The sequence below is a fragment of the Dendrobates tinctorius genome, unplaced genomic scaffold (genome assembly GCF_039654945.1).
Source record: "Dendrobates tinctorius isolate UK_male_01 unplaced genomic scaffold, ASM3965494v1 ptg000380l, whole genome shotgun sequence".
In the NCBI taxonomy this organism is placed as follows: domain Eukaryota; kingdom Metazoa; phylum Chordata; class Amphibia; order Anura; family Dendrobatidae; genus Dendrobates; species Dendrobates tinctorius.
The window spans coordinates 1,686,015-1,704,785 of NW_027362046.1; positions in this window are offsets into that span (position 1 = coordinate 1,686,015).

An 18,771-nucleotide genomic window follows, 5' to 3' on the forward strand; every position below is an offset into this window, starting at 1 on the left:
CTTTACCTCATTTATGTAAATAAATCTTTAATAAAAACTACTTTACCATAAAAGGCGCCCGCTGTGCGCCCAAGGACGCGGCTGATCTGTGCCGATTTGGGGCTTTTTCTTCTCTTCTATGTGTCTAAAATCGCAGGTAAAAACTGCAGAAACTTTATTAAGTGCAGAATCAAAGCTTTTCTGTCCTCTAAAAAGCGCAATAAAAACGCGGCTTCACATCTGCACCAAGAACGCATCAAATAAGGGGGAGAAGATCGTTATTGGAGATGGTGCGGATCCTGCAGAAAACAAAAAACACCGTTTTTCTACAATGTGTGAACACGACCTTACAGACACAAATAAGCCGGATGTCGTATAGTGACGCTACATAAAGAGGAGAACGTTCTGGAAGCTCCGACTGTGAATGACGGCACAAAAAATAATCCCCAGGTCCCACGCACGCTGGACCAGCGAGCCATGAATCCACCTGCTCATCTCTAGTCCCAACTGTCCCAGATACAGCGGTCAGTCCCAGATTTGGGTCTACGCCCTGCAGTCTCAGGCGTCTGCTGAATTTCCCTCACTACCAGCGCCCCTCTGACAACTCCTCCTGCTGGGGGAGAAAGCAGTGGTAAATGGCCGTGGATTAGGGTGAGGCCAAAGTTTGCTGCTATGTGCGTCTCATGATCTGTGCCTCTTTCTGTGCTTCAAAAGTTGTGAGGTGTGCACAGTTCCTTGGTGTAACATTGGTGGATGTGGACCCACTGCACCATCGGCCAGGCTTACTCTAGAGAGGTGTAACTAGGTGTCCACCGGGTCTTCACTAGAGCTACTGGTGCAGCGGACAGGCTGGACAGCCGGTAGACACCAGGAACTACTCCAGGGTAGTCCCCAAGACTACCTCAGCTGATTGGTGTGAGGTACAACAGGGAAAGTGAACTGCCTACGAATCAACATCAAGCAGAGGGCGGATGGTGGAGCTGCCTAATATAGGACCTGCCGGCACGGGATAGTCTGGGGAACCTAATCTGTGAAGGACACAGCAGGGTTAAATTCCTGTACAGACTGGCCAATCCCCCTAAGGCTAAATGGAAACAAAATGCTGATGTGGCGCTCCTGAGGCTCAGCTGCCACAGAGGTACTGCACCTCCTCCTGAGGTGTGGTAACTCACCATTCAGGTAAGGTGGAGACTCCTGACCACACTCCAACACCTGCACCCCACACCACAAAGTAGTGTAGCAAAGCACCTTCGGCGGCTCCCTGCTTGGAGTGTAGCAAAGCACCCATTGGTGGCTCCCTGCTTGGAACACGAAACGTGCTGGGTGGTGGGTGGAGTTTAGTTTACATTAAAGAGAGCGGGGAGAGTTTGGGAGAGGAGTCAGTTGTTGAGTAAGGAAAGAGAAGAAGATCCCCGGAGAGAGGGATAGATGGATGGAAGTGCTGCAGCAGATCCCAGTGACCTGGGTCTGCTGGCACGGGAAAGGAAGAGAGAGAGAGAAACATAGACTGAAAGCATGATTTTCCATAGAAAGAAAGATTAGTACGGAACGTGAGGAGTAAAAGAGAACAGAGGACGTGGGTTAGAAGAGAACACTTCCTAGAAGTTCTAAGCGCAAGGCCGGGGCCCGGTCCCCGAGGTTGTATGGATACTAATGGTCCTGCAGCAGACACCGGAGGAATAGAAGGAGTGACTGCTTTATTCCCACACAAGACTTGGGGGCACAACAGCAACTGGATAGTGAGCCGGGACTTAGTAGCAAGGAGTCCCCGAAGCAGGCTACAGCTGCCTGCTGTACAAGTAGAGTTCATAAAAACATCGGACAGGAGGCACTCCAGTGTAACTCAGTACTAGGAGTACTTCATTTAAAGGCGCTATAAGAGGAGACGTTTAGAAAGGCACATGTTGGCAGAGTCTTGGAAAGGAGTATTCCATCTGGCCTGGAGGTTGACTGAGTCCCAGACCCGGAGGACACGGCACGGAGGCAGGCACCTGTTTGTACCACAGACTGTGAGTAAAGCTTTGGAACTACATACCCTGGTGTCCTCCACTCATTCCCGCATCACACACACCTGGCACCGCTGCATCCCTGTGCCTACACTGCACCATTACTGCAACGCGTCTCTACACTGCCCTGGGACTACAGCCCTGCCAATGTTTGAATAAAGATGTGAGAATTATTAATAATAATAATAATCTTTATTTATATAGCGCCAACATATTCCGCAGCGCTTTACAGTTTAACAGTTTCAAAACACAAGCAGTAAGTAACAACGTTAACAATACAATAATTAAAGCAAAATAAGACGAAATAAGACAACACTGCTCGTGAGAGCTTACAATCTACAATGAGGTGAGGGAGATACAAAGTACAGGTGTGAATTTACAATTGTATATTTACAATGAAGGTCCAGCCATCTTGAGGGAGTGAAGGATGGATGGAGATAGTGAATGGGCTACACAAGCACACTTACACATAGAATGACTTTGATCAGTGAACGTGATAAGCCACTCTGAACAAATGTGTTTTGAGGGAGCGCCTAAAACTATGCAAATTGAGGTTAGTCCTAATTTCTTGGGGTAGAGCATTCCAGAGGATAGGAGCAGCATGGGAGAAGTCTTGGAGTCGGGAGTGGGAGGTACGGATTAGTGCAGAGGTTAGTCGAAAGTCATTTGCAGAGCGCAGCGATCGGCTAGGCCGATAGACAGAAATGAGGGAAAAGATGTAGGGGCCGCACCGTGGAGAGCTTTGTGGGTGAGAACAAGTACTTTGAATTGGATCCTATAATGAATGGGCAGCCAGTGTAATGACTGACGAAGAGAGGACACGTCCGAGTACCGATTAGCCAGATGGACAACCCTGGCTGCTGCATTAAGTATGGACTGGAGAGGGGATAGAGTCGAGTGACGGGGAGGCCAATTAATAGAGCATTGCAGTAATCCAGGCGGGAGTGGATCAATGCTACAGTGAGGGTTTTTGTTGTTTCCATGGTGAGAAAAGGGTGGATTCTAGAGATGTTCTTTAGGTGTAAGCGGCAAGAGTGGGAAAGAGATTGTATATGGGATGTGAAGGAGAGATTGGTGTCAAACATAATGCCTAGACAGTGTGCCTGCTGCCGGGGTGTTATTGTGGTACCACCCACAGAGAGGGAAATGTCTGATTTAGGGAGGTTAGTAGCTGGTGGGAGAATTGAACAAAAATATGCAGATGATGAACCAGACACCAGCAGTTGTCAATTAAGAGTAAGAAGAAGAAAAGTAGAAAATGTGAAGAATGACAGAAAGCAATGTATTGCTAGAAAATGTGTTACTATTTGCTTCCATGGCACTTTAAATTAGGTAGCATAACTTTAAATATTGATAGACAGTTGAACTGTTTGTATCGTTCAAGAAACAGTGCCTCCCACATTGGGAAGTTTCGTATAAGACATGTTCTTTATGCAATATAAAAATTTGTATGTTCCTGTATTGTCAACTTTGTTTCCCTTGCAGCCCGCGGACGTGCTGTGTCCACTCATTCCTGCATCACACACACCTGGCACCGCTGCATCCCTGTGCCTACACTGCACCATTCCTGCAACGCGTCTCTACACTGCCCTGGGACTACAGCCCTGCCTGTGGAGGGCTATAACATCAATGCTGCACCACACCATCTGTCCCAGAGGATCTGTCTGCAGCGTCGGATTACATCTCTATTGCCGAACGCCACAGGTGGCATCACGAATCACTCATAAACTTTCATCACTCTAAGCACACTGCAACAACTTTTACAATGGGCACCCAGGGCCACGGGCCGGGTCCCAGCTGCCGTGACATCTCCCATTGAAGCTCATTGGGCCCGGTACCGAGTACCCCACAGCCCTGGGAGGGCGACCCAACTTTGGCGTCACGAACAGGATGACGAGATCCGATGCCATCGGGTTCTGTGTGCCTAAGACTCAAATCTTTTGAAATGTGCAGAAGACCCAATTCAATAGACTGTAAAATGAACGCTAAAAATGGCCGCCGGTGTGGTGAAGAAGGGTGTGACAATATGGGTGGTCCTAAGAAAAGAGCGCAGACTGTCCTGGGCCTCCCCTGTCTGAACTTCTATGCGACAGCAACATGGCCCACCCCCTGAGGGGTTCGTATACTGGCTTGGTATGGAGAAGTAGGAAGAAGACGCCGCCCTTAGAAGGAGGGTCGAGAGCCAGTGGCGGGAAAAGAGCCCAGGCAGGAAGAATGCGAGAACGCCATATTGGAAGGAGAAGGGAGGAGGCCTGCGGAGCGCGAGGAGATTGAGCTGAATCTCCCCGGCGCAATGGCTGAAGGCTCTGACCCGGCTTCCAGGATGAACCGCCAGCAGCTGGAAGACGAGATTGCCCAGCTGACGCACCGTTTACGACTGAGACAGGAAGCCTTATGGACCTTGAATCTGCAGCGTGCCCAGGAGGGGCCTACACCCGCGGTACCCCAGTCACCGGTACCCGCCATCGCTGCACCGGATCTCCCCCAGGCAAACCCTGTAGAGCCTGCGACTGCTGCAATACCACCTGCAGCATCCTTTGCAATCTCTCCATTACCATCGCCGCTGTGTGAGGCTTTGGGAGTTGAAGCGGAGGAAGAGGAGCTCCCGTCTGGACCTGACACGGCCGCGCAGGTCCCACCGGAGGCCCCCGCGGACCGGGAGCCGCCATCTGTTCGACCGCCGTCACTCATATCTACCCGGGCAGCCCTGACTACCACCGTTGCCACCAGGACCCGCACCGTGCCTGCACCGGAGCCGAGACTGCACCGCCGGGAGGCACTAGGTATAGATGCTGGCCCTCCTAACGTGCTACCCCCCGAATTCTCATTGTCGGAGGCTGGCCTGCTGGAGCTTGAAATGGGGGTATTGGACGAGTTGTCCAGGGGCATTAGGCTGACGGAGAAGCGAAGGTGGAAGAAATCCCTGCTGAGGAGGGTGCGGTTGGAATAGGCGCGCACCACACGACATCTTCAGGGCTTGGACGAGTCTAGGCTGCTTCGGGACATTGAAACGCATCATGGGTTCTCTTGGCCGCAGCTGAAAAACCCCCGTGTAGCCTCCTACCTACGTCAACAACAGGCCACGGCATCCCTAGATGTTAGACCAAGGACCAGAGCAGCAGTGCCCCCAGAGGATGAAGAACATTATCCATTGATACCAGCTGCCACTCCTACCGACTTACTGATGGCAGAGACATCACCAGCAACAGCTGATATGCCTACCCCTGCTGTACCTCAGGCAGCAGCTGTCTCCAGAATTCCTACCGAGGATCAGCGATTCATCAACCCATCTGGATACCCAGAGCATCTCCCCTGGAAGCAGCCCAAGCAACCAGCTTCCAGAACCCCAGGAGGGGATAACCAGCCATAATGTTGATTTAAACTAACTTTTGTTACCCAGGAGGGTATTTCCACCGTAGTGCTTGTTTTTCTATTTTGGTTATCATGTTTTTGTTTTCTTGTTTCCCATTGGATCCAGTTGTTGCCCAGTTTGATTGGTAGCCGTTACACTTGAACTGTGGAGATCATGGACGCTGAGTGATCCAGAACTGCTAATGTAAATAGTTTGCACCTCTTTAGGTGCTCTCTCTTGGTTTTACATAGGAACCTTCCCTTGGAACAAGGACTACCTCGTTATAAGAACATTTCCAGACATGATGGCCGGTCCAATGTCTACTCTTTGCACTTAGAAATAATGCTTAGTATTTTTGAACAAGAAACTAGAAAGTGATAGTGTGTAGTGAAAGTATTAATGACAGATTTTATAGGGTTTAATTGAGAAAGAAATATAGTGAATGTTTTACAATGTTTGAATAAAGATGTGAGAATTATTAATAATAATAATAATCTTTATTTATATAGCGCCAACATATTCCGCAGCGCTTTACAGTTTAACAGTTTCAAAACACAAGCCATAAGTAACAACGTTAACAATACAATAATTAAAGCAAAATAAGACGAAATAAGATGACCCTGCTCGTGAGAGCTTACAATCTACAATGAGGTGAGGGAGATACAAAGTACAGGTGTGTATTTACAATTGTATATTTACAATGAAGGTCCAGCCATCTTGAGGGAGTGAAGGATGGATGGAGATAGTGAATGGGCAACACACGCACACTTACACATAGAATGACTTTGATTAGTGAACGTGATAAGCCACTCTGAACAAATGTGTTTTGAGGGAGCGCCTAAAACTATGCAAATTGAGGTTAGTCCTAATTTCTTGGGGTAGAGCATTCCAGAGGATAGGAGCAGCACGGGAGAAGTCTTGGAGTCGGGAGTGGGAGGTACGGATTAGTGCAGAGGTTAGTCAAAAGTCATTTGCAGAGCGCAGCGATCGGCTAGGCCGATAGACAGAAATGAGGGAAAAGATGTAGGGGGGTGCCGCACCGTGGAGAGCTTTGTGGGTGAGAACAAGTACTTTGAATTGGATCCTATAATGAATGGGCAGCCAGTGTAATGACTGACGAAGAGAGGACACGTCCGAGTACCGATTAGACAGATGGACAACCCTGGCTGCTGCATTAAGTATGGACTGGAGAGGGGATAGAGTCGAGTGACGGGGAGGCCAATTAATAGAGCATTGCAGTAATCCAGGCGGGAGTGGATCAATGCTACAGTGAGGGTTTTTGTTGTTTCCATGGTGAGAAAAGGGTGGATTCTAGAGATGTTCTTTAGGTGTAAGCGGCAAGAGTGGGAAAGAGATTGTATATGGGATGTGAAGGAGAGATTGGTGTCAAACATAACGCCTAGACAGCGTGCCTGCTGCCGGGGTGTTATTGTGGTACCACCCACAGAGAGGGAAATGTCTGATTTAGGGAGGTTAGTAGCTGGTGGGAGAATTGAACAAAAATATGCAGATGATGAACCAGACACCAGCAGTTGTCAATTAAGAGTAAGAAGAAGAAAAGTAGAAAATGTGAAGAATGACAGAAAGCAATGTATTGCTAGAAAATGTGTTACTATTTGCTTCCATGGCACTTTAAATTAGGTAGCATAACTTTAAATATTGATAGACAGTTGAACTGTTTGTAACGTTCAAGAAACAGCGCCTCCCACATTGGGAAGTTTCGTATAAGACATGTTCATTATGCAATATAAAAATTTGTATGTTCCTGTATTGTCAACTTTGCTTCCCTTGCAGCCTGCGGACGTGCTGTGTTTAACGGGGGGGTATGTGGCACCCCTGAGGCTCAGCTGCCACAGAGGTACTGCACCTCCTCCTGAGGTGTGGTACCCCACCATTTAGGTAACTTGGAGACTCCTGACCACACTCCAACACCTGCACCCCACACCACAATGTAGTGTAGAAAAGCACCTTCGGCGGCTCCCTGCTTGGAGTGCAGCAAAGCACCCATTGGTGGCTCCCTGCTTGGAACACGAAACGTGCTGGGTGGTGGGTGGAGTTTAGTTTACATTAAAGAGAGCGGGGAGAGTTTGGGAGAGGAGTCCGTTGTTGAGTAAGGAAAGAGAAGAAGATCCCCGGAGAGAGGGGGTTAGATGGATGGAAGTGCTGCAGCAGATCCCAGTGACCTGGGTCTGCTGGCACGGGAAAGGAAGAGAGAGAGAGCGCAACATAGACTGAAAGCCTGATTTTCCAAAGAAAGAAAGATTAGTAAGGAACGTGAGCAGTAAAAGAGAACAGAGGACGTGGGTTAAAAGAGAACCCTTCCTAGAAGTTCTAAGCGCAAGGCCGGAGCCCGATCCCCGAGGTTGTATGGATACTAATGTGTTATGAATGAGTCACCGGAGGAGGAGAAAACAAAAATACAAGCTAAGTCCAGAAAACCGGAGAGGTTGGTAGCTATCAGATTGCAGACCCCAGATCCTATACACTACAACTAACAGTAGCCATGGGGGGTTCCTACGGTGCCCTAGACCCCTCGTCACAGCCTAAAGAAGGAAAGGGGAAATCTAAACTGCCCCAGAGCAGACCCCAAAGCAATAGATAGCCCCCAACATGTATTGTCGGTGAAATACAGATGAAAACACAAACACAGACAGAAAGACAGGCTGAGCAAACGATGGGGCCCAACTAACTAGATAGGACAGGACAGAAAAGATGCTGGCTGCAATCCGCAAAAAACCCTACCAAAAATGTCCCAACCATCTGATAGGGAAAAAGGCCCTGAAGTCGCTAGACTTCAAAATCACTATATCAGCACTCAGGTATATTCTGAAAACAGAGCAAAGAGATAAACTGATCAGAGACAAAAATGGAATTCAGCCAGTCCCAACCAGGACTGGCTGAATATAAACACTAAGGAAACCAGACAAAATCTCATGGAATAATAGCAGGGCAAAAACTTAGCTTTTAGTAGACAGGAACTAAACTGGATGCAAGAGCTCAGAGCAGAAAGGATCACCAGAAGCCCTGCAGGGCGTCGGCTGCCTTATATCCACTCAGAAATTCCAGATGTCCAATCACACTCCGCCTATTCAGATGACAGGTTCTTCCCATCCCAATCAATTTCACTACCTCTCTTCACCAGCAGAGGGAGTTCATCAGACATCAAAGGTGAAGGGGAGAATGAACTCACAACAGTACCTCCCCCTTGAGGAGGGGTCACCGAACCCTCATCCACGCCACCAGGGTGATCAGGATGGGCCCGATGAAAAGCACGAACCAATCTTTTGGCATGAATATCGGATGCAGGGACCCAAGAATTATCCTCCTGGCCATAACCCTTCCATTTAACCAAATACTGGAGTCTCCGTCTAGCCAGACGAGAATCCAGTATCTTCTCAACCTCATATTCCACATTACCTTCAACCAATACAGGGTCAGGAGGTGCCACCACAGGAACTACTGGCTCAACAAACCTCTTTAACAGAGACTTATGAATCACGTTATGGATCTTGAATGTAACAGGAAGAGCCAATCAAAAAGAGACCAGATTAAGAATCTCCAAAATCTTGTAAGGTCCAATAAATCTAGGTTTAAATTTTGGAGAAGCCACCTTCATAGAGATATTCTTTGATAACAACCAAACCATATCACCCACCTTAAACCGGGGACAAATGGTCCTATGCCAGTTGGAAAACCGCTGGGCCTTTTCCTGGGAGAGAGACAACTTATCCACCATTTGGTCCCAGATCTGGTGCATTCTCTCCACCACAGTGTCAACACCTGGGCAGGCAGAAGACTCCACCTGCCCTGAAGAGAATCGAGGATGAAACCCAAAGTTACAAAAAAAGGTGACATCAAAGTGGCAGAACTAGCTCTATTATTTAAAGCAAATTCGGCCAAGGGCAAAAATGAAACCCAATCATCCTGATCAGCAGAAATAAAACATCTCAAATACGACTCCAAAGTCTGGTTTGTTCTCTCCGTCTGCCCATTGGTCTGAGGGTGAAACGCAGAGGAGAAGGACAACTGAATTCCCAGCTTGGAACAGAAAGTCCTCCAAAATCTAGAAACAAACTGAACTCCTCTGTCAGATACAATGTTCTCAGGAATCCCGTGCAAGCGAACCACCTGTTGCAAAAACAAGGGCACCAACTCTGAGGAAGATGGCAACTAGGGAGTGGTACAAGATGGACCATCTTAGAGAATCTATCACAAATCACCCAAATAACAGTCATTCTCTGAGAAACAGGCATATCTGAGATAAAATCCATTGAAATATGGGTCCATGGCCTCCTGGGGACCGGCAAAGGCATCAACAACCCACTAGAGCGAGAACAAGGTTTAGACTGGGAGCAAGTCCCACAGGACTACACAAAATTCCTGACATCACGAGACAAGGTGGGCCACCAAAAAGACCGACTCACCAAATCTCTAGTACCAAAAATACCTGGATGACCAGCCAATGCGGAGCAATGAACCTCAGACATCACTCTCTTCCTCCACTGGTCAGGAACATACAATTTTCCAATGGGACAACGCTCAGGTTTGTCCTCCTGAAACTCTTCCAGAACACGTCTCAAATCGGGCGAGATGGCAGAAAGAACTACCCCCTCACCTAAGATGGTAGCAGGCTTGGTCACAATAGGAGAATCAGCAAAGAAACTCCTAGAGAGAGCGTCTGCCTTGACATTCTTAGTGCCCGGAAGAAAAGAGACCACAAAATCAAAACGTGTGAAAAATAAGGCCCACCTAGCCTGTCTAGGATTCAAGCGTTTGGCCGACTCCAGGTAAATCAAATTCTTGTGGTCAGTAAGGACCACGACTTGATGTTTAGCTCCCTCCAACCAATGTCTCCACTCCTCAAATGCCCATTTCATGGCTAACAGTTCCCGATTCCCCACATCATAGTTACGTTCGGATGGGGAGAACTTTCGGGGAAAGAAAGCACAAGGATTCATTTTAGATGTTACAGGATCTTTTTGGGACAAAACAGCTCCTGCACCAATCTCAAAAGCGTCCACCTCTACCTGAAACGGGAGTGAGACATCAGATTGCCGCAAAACCGGAGCAGAAGTGAACCTTCGCTTCAGCTCCTGAAAAGAAGAAACAGCCTCCGGAGACCAATTCAGCACATCAGCCCCCTTCTTAGTCAAATCAGTCAATGGTTTGGCAATACCAGAAAAATTAGCTATAAATTTACGATAAAAATTAGCAAAACCCAAAAACTTCTGGAGGGCCTTCAAAGAAGTGGGCTGAACCCAATCATAAATGGCCTGTACCTTGGCCGGGTCCATTTCAATAGTTGACGGAGACAAAATAAATCCCAAAAATGAAATCCTCTGTACACCAAAAAGGCATTTTGATTCCTTGACATACAGGGAATTCTCCCTCAAAATCCGGAACACAGTCCGAACATGTTCCACATGAGAGTCCCAATCCTTGGAAAAGATCAAAATATCATCCAGATAGATGATCAAAAATTTATCCACAAAGTCTCGGAAAATATCATTCATGAAGCACTGGAAGACAGAAGGGACATTAGTGAGCACAAAAGGCATCACCAGGTTCTCAAATTGTCCCTCCGGAGTATTAAATGCCGTCTTCCATTTATCCCCCTGCTTAATGCGAATAAGATTATACGCCCCCTGAGGTCAAGCTTGATAAACCAGCAAGCACCTTTAACTCTGGAGAATAGATCAGAAATCAGGGGTAACGGATACTGATATTTAACAGTAATTTTGTTGAGGGAACGATAGTCAATACAAGGCCTTAATGAAACATCTTTCTTGGCCACAAAAAAAAACCCAGCACCTAAGGGTGAAGAGGATGGTCTAATATGACCCTTCTCCAACGACTCCTTAATATAGGATCGCATAGCCTCGTGCTCGGGCACAGATAAATTGAAAAGTCGACCCTTGGGAAATTTACACCCAGGGCTCAGCTCAATTGCACAGTCATAACGCCTATGAGGAGGCAAAGACGCAGACTCATTCTCACTAAATACATCATAAAAATCAGCCAAATAGTCAGGAACATCATGCGACTGGGGAGAGGTGGAGAAAACAGGAGCGTCACTAAGGGCACACCGACAACCCCAACTCACCACAGACAAAGATTTCCAATCCAAAACTGGATTATGGATTTGCAACCAGGGAAACCCCAGAACGATGGTATCATGCAAATTATGCAACACCAAATATCTGCAATTTTCTTGATGGTCTGGGGCGACCCGCATTACCACCTGGGTCCAAAACTGAGGTTTATTCTTCGCCAAAGGAGTAGCATCAATACCCCTCAAAGGGATAGGCGTCCGCAGAGGTGTCATAGGAAACCCACAACGTTTAGCAAAATCCAAGTCCATCAGGTTCAGAGCTGCTCCCGAATCCACAAAAGCCTTAGCGGAAAATGTGGACAGGGAGCAGATCAGAGTAATTGCCAGAAGAAACTTAGGTTGAACACCACCCACAGCAAATGTGTGTGCAAAACGTTTCTCTCGTTTAGGGCAGACAGAAATAATATGAGGCATCTCCACAGAAAAAACACAGCTTATTACGCCTTCTGAACTCCTGACGTTGCGCCCTAGACAAAACTCTATCACATTGCATAGGTTCAGACCTTTGTTCAACAGGTGGCAACACCTCTCGTGCAGTTTTGCGTTCACGCAAACGCTGATCAACCTGAATGGCTAATGACATAGAATCGTCAAGACCAGAGGGAACAGGAAATCCCACCATAGTATCTTTTACGGTTTCTGACAAACCCTTCCGAAAGAGAGCTGCCAAGGCACCATCATTACAGGTAGTAAGGACCGCCCACTTTCGGAATGTTTGACAGTACAACTCTGCAGAATCCTGACCCTGGCTCAATGCCAACAGGGCCTTTTCAGCCTGATCAATAGCATTAGGTTCATCATACAACAACCCCAAGGCCTGAAAAAATGCGTTCACATCAGTCAGAATAGGATCATCAGGTTTCAAAGAAAACGCCCAATCCTGGGGATCGCCGCGCAGCAAAGAGATGACAATTTTAACCTGCTGCGCGGAGCTCCCCGATAAGTTAGGCTTCAAGGCAAAAAATAATTTACAATTATTCTTAAAATTCAGAAATTTTGACCGATCCCCAAAAAACACATCAGGAGTAGGGATCTGTGGTTCAGCAGCATGTGAATGAGCAAGATAGGCGGAAATTCCCCACACTTCAGCAGTAAGCTGCTCCACACAATCAGACAATTGCTTAATTTGCATTGAGAAAAAATTCCCCCTACGGCCTCAGAGAAATAGAGGAAAAAATATACACAAAAAAAAAATTCTGACACTTTTTTTTTTTTACAATTCTTTCCTGCTATTGAGTACCCTAGAATCTGCGGTATGGCTGGTGATTCTGTTATGAATGAGTCACCGGAGGAGGAGAAAACAAAAATACAAGCTAAGTCCAGAAAACCGGAGAGGTTGGTAGCTATCGGATTGCAGACCCCTGATCCTATACACCACAACTAACAGTAGCCGTGGGGGGTGCCTACGGTGCCCTAGACCCCTCGTCACAGCTGGAGAACTACATAAGCCTAAAGAAGGAAAGGGGAAATCTAAACTGCCCCAGAGCAGACCCCAAAGCAATAGATAGCCCCCAACATGTATTGTCGGTGAAATACAGATGAAAACACAAACACAGACAGAAAGACAGGCTGAGCAAACGATGGGCCTCAACTAACTAGATAGGACAGGACAGAAAAGATGCTGGCTGCAATCCGCAAAAAACCCTACCAAAAATGTCCCAACCGTCTGATAGGGAAAAAGGCCCTGAAGTCGCTAGACTTCAAAATCACTATATCAGCACTCAGGTATATTCTGAAAACAGAGCAAAGAGATAAACTGATCAGAGACAAAAATGGAATTCAGCCAGTCCCAACCAGGACTGGCTGAATATAAACACTAAGGAAACCAGACAAAATCTCATGGAATAATAGCAGGGCAAAAACTTAGCTTTTAGTAGACAGGAACTAAACTGGATGCAAGAGCTCAGAGCAGAAAGGATCACCAGCAGCCCTGCAGGGCGTCGGCTACCTTATATCCACTCAGAAATTCCATATGTCCAATCACACTTCGCCTGTTCAGATGACAGGTTATTCCCATCCCAATCAATTTCACTACCTCTCTTCACCAGCAGAGGGAGTTCATCAGACATCAAAGGTGAAGGGGAGAATGAACTCACAACACTAATGGTCCTGCAGCAGACACCGGAGGAATAGAAGGAGTGACCGCTTTATTCCCACACAAGACTTGGGGGCACAACAGCAACTGGATAGTGAGCCGGGACTTAGTAGCAAGGAGTCCCCGAAGCAGGCTACAGCTGTCTGCCGTACAAGTAGAGTTCATAAGAACATTGGACAGGAGGAACTCCAGTGTAACTCATTACTAGGAGTACTTCATTTAAAGGCGCTATAAGAGGAGACGTTCAGAAAGGTACGAGTGTTGGAAAGGAGTGTTCCATCTGGCCTGGAGGTTGACTGAGTCCATGACCTGGAGGACACGGCATGGAGGCAGGCACCTGTTTGTACAACAGACTGTGAGTAAAGCTTTGGAACGACATGCCCTGGTGTCCTCCACTCATTCCCGCGTCACACACACCTGGCACCGCTGCATCCCTGTGCCTACACTGCACCATTCCTGCAACGCGTCTCTACACTGCCCTGGGACTACAGCCCTGCCTGTGGAGGGCTATAACATCACTGCTGCACCACACCATCTGTCCCACAGGATCTGTCTGCAGCGTCGGCTTAAATCTGTATTGCCGAACACCACAGGTGGCGTCACGAATCACTCATAAACTTTCATCACTCTAAGCACACTGCAACAACTCCTTTTACAATGGGCACCCAGGGCCACGGGCCGGGTCCCAGCTGCCGTGACATCTCCCATTGAAGCTCACAGGGCCTGGTTCCGAGTACCCCATAGCCCTGGGAGGTCGACCCACTGAGAAGCTGCAGTGACCATAGTGAGAAGAGAGGCACTGACAAGGCATGTGAGGCACCATCATAACATCTGGTTAGGAGCCCACTCAGATGTCCTTGGGCTGAACCCCTCGCTGCACCTCGGAACACATGTAATATTATCTTCACAGCAAGTAGTAAAGAAATCAGTGACACCTGTAAGATAAAAATGCCCATTACACTCATAGATGACTTCCCTGATGGGTACAGGGTCTGAAATGGGGTAACCTTAGGGGGTCGTATGTTGTCCACAAACATCGGGGGCTTTACAATTGGCCCCCACAAGCTAGGACTGCCAAATTAGTGCTCCAAAAGCAAAACAGTGACTCTCCCCATTGGAACCCGGCCGTGTGCAGTCATTCCTGACCTCAGGTTTATGGAGAAATTTCCGTGTAAATTATGGCTCCATTTTACTCTCTGTGAAATAGAAAAATTTGAGTCTAAAACATTTCACCTCGTACACACACGGCTCCGCTCCGTACACCTCGTACACACACGGCTCCGCTCCGTACACCTCGTACACACACGTCTCCGCTCCGTACACCTCGTACACACACGTCTCTGCTCTGTACACCTCGTACACACACGTCTCCGCTCCGTACACCTTGTACACACAGGGCTGTGCTCCTTACACCTCGTACACACAGGGCTCCGCAACGTACACCTCATACATGACTCCGCTCCGTACATCTCGTACACACACGGCTCCGCTCCGTACACCTAGTTCACACAGGGCTGTGCTCCTTACACCTCGTACACATGCGGCTCCGCTCTGTACACCTCGTACACAAAGGCCTCCACACCGCACACCTTCTACACACACGGCTCCGCTCCGTACACCTCGTACACACACGGCTCCGCTCCGTACACCTCGTACACACACGGCTCCGCTCTGTACACCTCGTACACAAAGGGCTCCGCACCGCACACCTTGTACACACACGGCTCCACTCCGTACACCTTGTACACACACGGCTCCGCTCAGTACACCTCGTACACACACGGCTCCGCTCCGTACACCTCGTACACACAAGGCTCCGCTCTGTACACCTCGTACACAAAGGGCTCCGCACCGCACACCTTATACACACACGGCTCCGCTCCGTACACCTCGTACACACACGGCTCCGCTCCGTACACCTCGTACACACACGGCTCCGCTCCGTACACCTCGTACACACACACGGCTCCGCTCCGTACACCTCGTACACCTCGTACACACACGGCTCCGCTCCGTACACCTCGTACACACACGGCTCCGCTCTGTACACCTCGTACACAAGCGGCTCCGCTCCGTGCACCTCGTACACACACGGCTCCGCTCCGTACACCTCGTACACACACGGCTCCGCTCCGTACACCTCGTACAAATACGGCTCCGCTCCGTACACCTCATACACACACAGCTGTGCTCCTTACACCTCGTACACACAGGGCTCCGCACCGTACACCTCATACATGACTCCGCTCCGTACATCTCGTACACACACGGCTCCGCTCCGTACACCTAGTACACACAGGGCTGCGCTCCTTACACCTCGTACACACGCGGCTCCGCTCTGTACACCTCGTACACAAAGGGCTCCGCACCGCACACCTCGTACACACACGGCTCCGCTCCGTACACCTCGTACACACACAGCTCCGCTCCGTACACCTCGTACACACACGGCTCCGCTCTGTACACCTCGTACACAAAGGGCTCCGCACCGCACACCTTATACACACACGGCTCCGCTCCGTACACCTCGTACACACACAGCTCCGCTCCGTACACCTCGTACACACACGGCTCCGCTCCGTACACCTCGTACACACACGGCTCCGCTCCGTACACCTCGTACACCTCGTACACACACGGCTCCGCTCCGTACACCTCGTACACACACGGCTCCGCTCTGTACACCTCGTACACAAGCGGCTCCGCTCCGTGCACCTCGTACACACACGGCTCCGCTCCGTACACCTCGTACACACACGGCTCCGCTCCGTACACCTCGTACACACACGGCTCCGCTCTGTACACCTCGTACACAAGCGGCTCCGCTCCGTGCACCTCGTACACACACGGCTCCGCTCCGTACAACTCGTACACACACGGCTCCGCTCAGTACACCTCGTACACACACGGCTCTGCTCCGTACACCTCGTACACACAAGGCTCCGCTCTGTACACCTCGTACACAAAGGGCTCCGCACCGCACACCTTATACACACACGGCTCCGCCCCGTACACCTCGTACACACACGGCTCCGCTCCGTACACCTCGTACACACACGGCTCCGCTCCGTACACCTCGTACACACACGGCTCCGCTCCATACACCTCGTACACCTCGTACACACACGGCTCCGCTCCGTACACCTCGTACACACACGGCTCCGCTCTGTACACCTCGTACACAAGCGGCTCCGCTCCGTGCACCTCGTACACACACGGCTCCGCTCCGTACACCTCGTACACACACGGCTCCGCTCCGTACACCTCGTACACACACGGCTCCGCTCCGTACACCTCGTACAAACACGGCTCCGCTCCGTACACCTCGTACACACACAGCTGTGCTCCTTACACCTCGTACACACAGGGCTCCGCACCGTACACCTCATACATGACTCCGCTCCGTACATCTCGTACACACACGGCTCCGCTCCGTACACCTAGTACACACAGGGCTGCGCTCCTTACACCTCGTACACACGCGGCTCCGCTCTGTACACCTCGTACACAAAGGGCTCCGCACCGCACACCTCGTACACACACGGCTCCGCTCCGTACACCTCGTACACACACAGCTCCGCTCTGTACACCTCGTACACACACGGCTCCGCTCCGTACACCTCGTACACACACGGCTCCGCTCCGTACACCTCGTACACACACGGCTCCGCTCCGTACACCTCGTACACACACGGCTCCGCTCTGTACACCTCGTACACAAAGGGCTCCACACCGCACACCTTGTACACACACGGCTCCGCTCCGTACACCTCGTACACACACGGCTCCGCTCCGTACACCTCGTACACACACGGCTCCGCTCCGTACACCTCGTACACACACGGCTCCGCTCCGTACACCTCGTACACACACGGCTCCGCTCCGTACACCTCGTACACACACGGCTCCGCTCCGTACACCTCGTACACACACGGCTCCGCTCCGTGCACCTCGTACACACACGGCTCCGCTCCGTGCACCTCGTACACACACGGCTCCGCTCCGTACACCTCGTACACACACGGCTCCGCTCCGTACACCTCGTACACACACGGCTCCGCTCCGTACACCTCGTACACACACGTGTCCGCTCTGTACACCTCGTACACACACGGCTGTGCTCCTTACACCTCGTACACACAGGGCTCCGCACCGTACACCTCATACATGACTCCGCTCCGTACATCTCGTACACTCACGGCTCCGCTCCGTACACCTAGTACACAAAGGGCTCCGCACCGCACACCTCGTACACACACGGCTCCGCTCCGTACACCTCGTACACACACGGCTCCGCTCCGTACACCTCGTACACACACGGCTCCGCTCCGTACACCTCGTACACAAAGGGCTCCGCACCGCACACCTCGTACACACACGGCTCTGCTCCGTACACCTCGTACACACACGGCTCCGCTCCGTACACCTCGTACACAAAGGGCTCCGCACCGTGCACCTCGTACACACGCGGCTCCGCTCCTTGCACCTCGTACACACGCGACTCCGCTCCGTGCACCTCGTACACACGCGGCTCCGCTCCGTGCACCTCGTACACACGCGGCTCCGCTCCGTACACCTCGTACACACATGGCTCCGCTCCGTACACCTCGTACACACACGGCTCCGCTCCGTACACCTCGTACACAAAGGGCTCCGCACCGCACACCTCGTACACACACGGCTCCGCTCCGTACACCTCGTAAACACACGGCTCCGCTCCGTACACCTCGTACACAAAGGGCTCCGCACCGTGCACCTCGTACACACGCGGCTCCGCTCCGTACACCTCGTACACACACGGCTCCGCTCCGTACACCTCGTACACACACGGCTCCGCTCCGTACACCTCGTACACAAAGGGCTCCGCACCGCACACCTCGTACACACACGGCTCCGCTCCGTACACCTCGTACACAAAGGGCTCCGCACCGTGCACCTCGTACACACACGGCTCCGCTCCGTACACCTCGTACACACACGGCTCCGCTCCGTACACCTCGTACACACACGGCTCCGCTCCGTACACCTCGTACACAAAGGGCTCCGCACCGCACACCTCGTACACACACGGCTCCGCTCCGTACACCTCGTACACACACGGCTCCGCTCCGTACACCTCGTACACACGCGGCTCCGCTCCGTACACCTCGTACACACGCGACTCCGCTCCGTGCACCTCGTACACACGCGGCTCCGCTCCGTGCACCTCGTACACACGCGGCTCCGC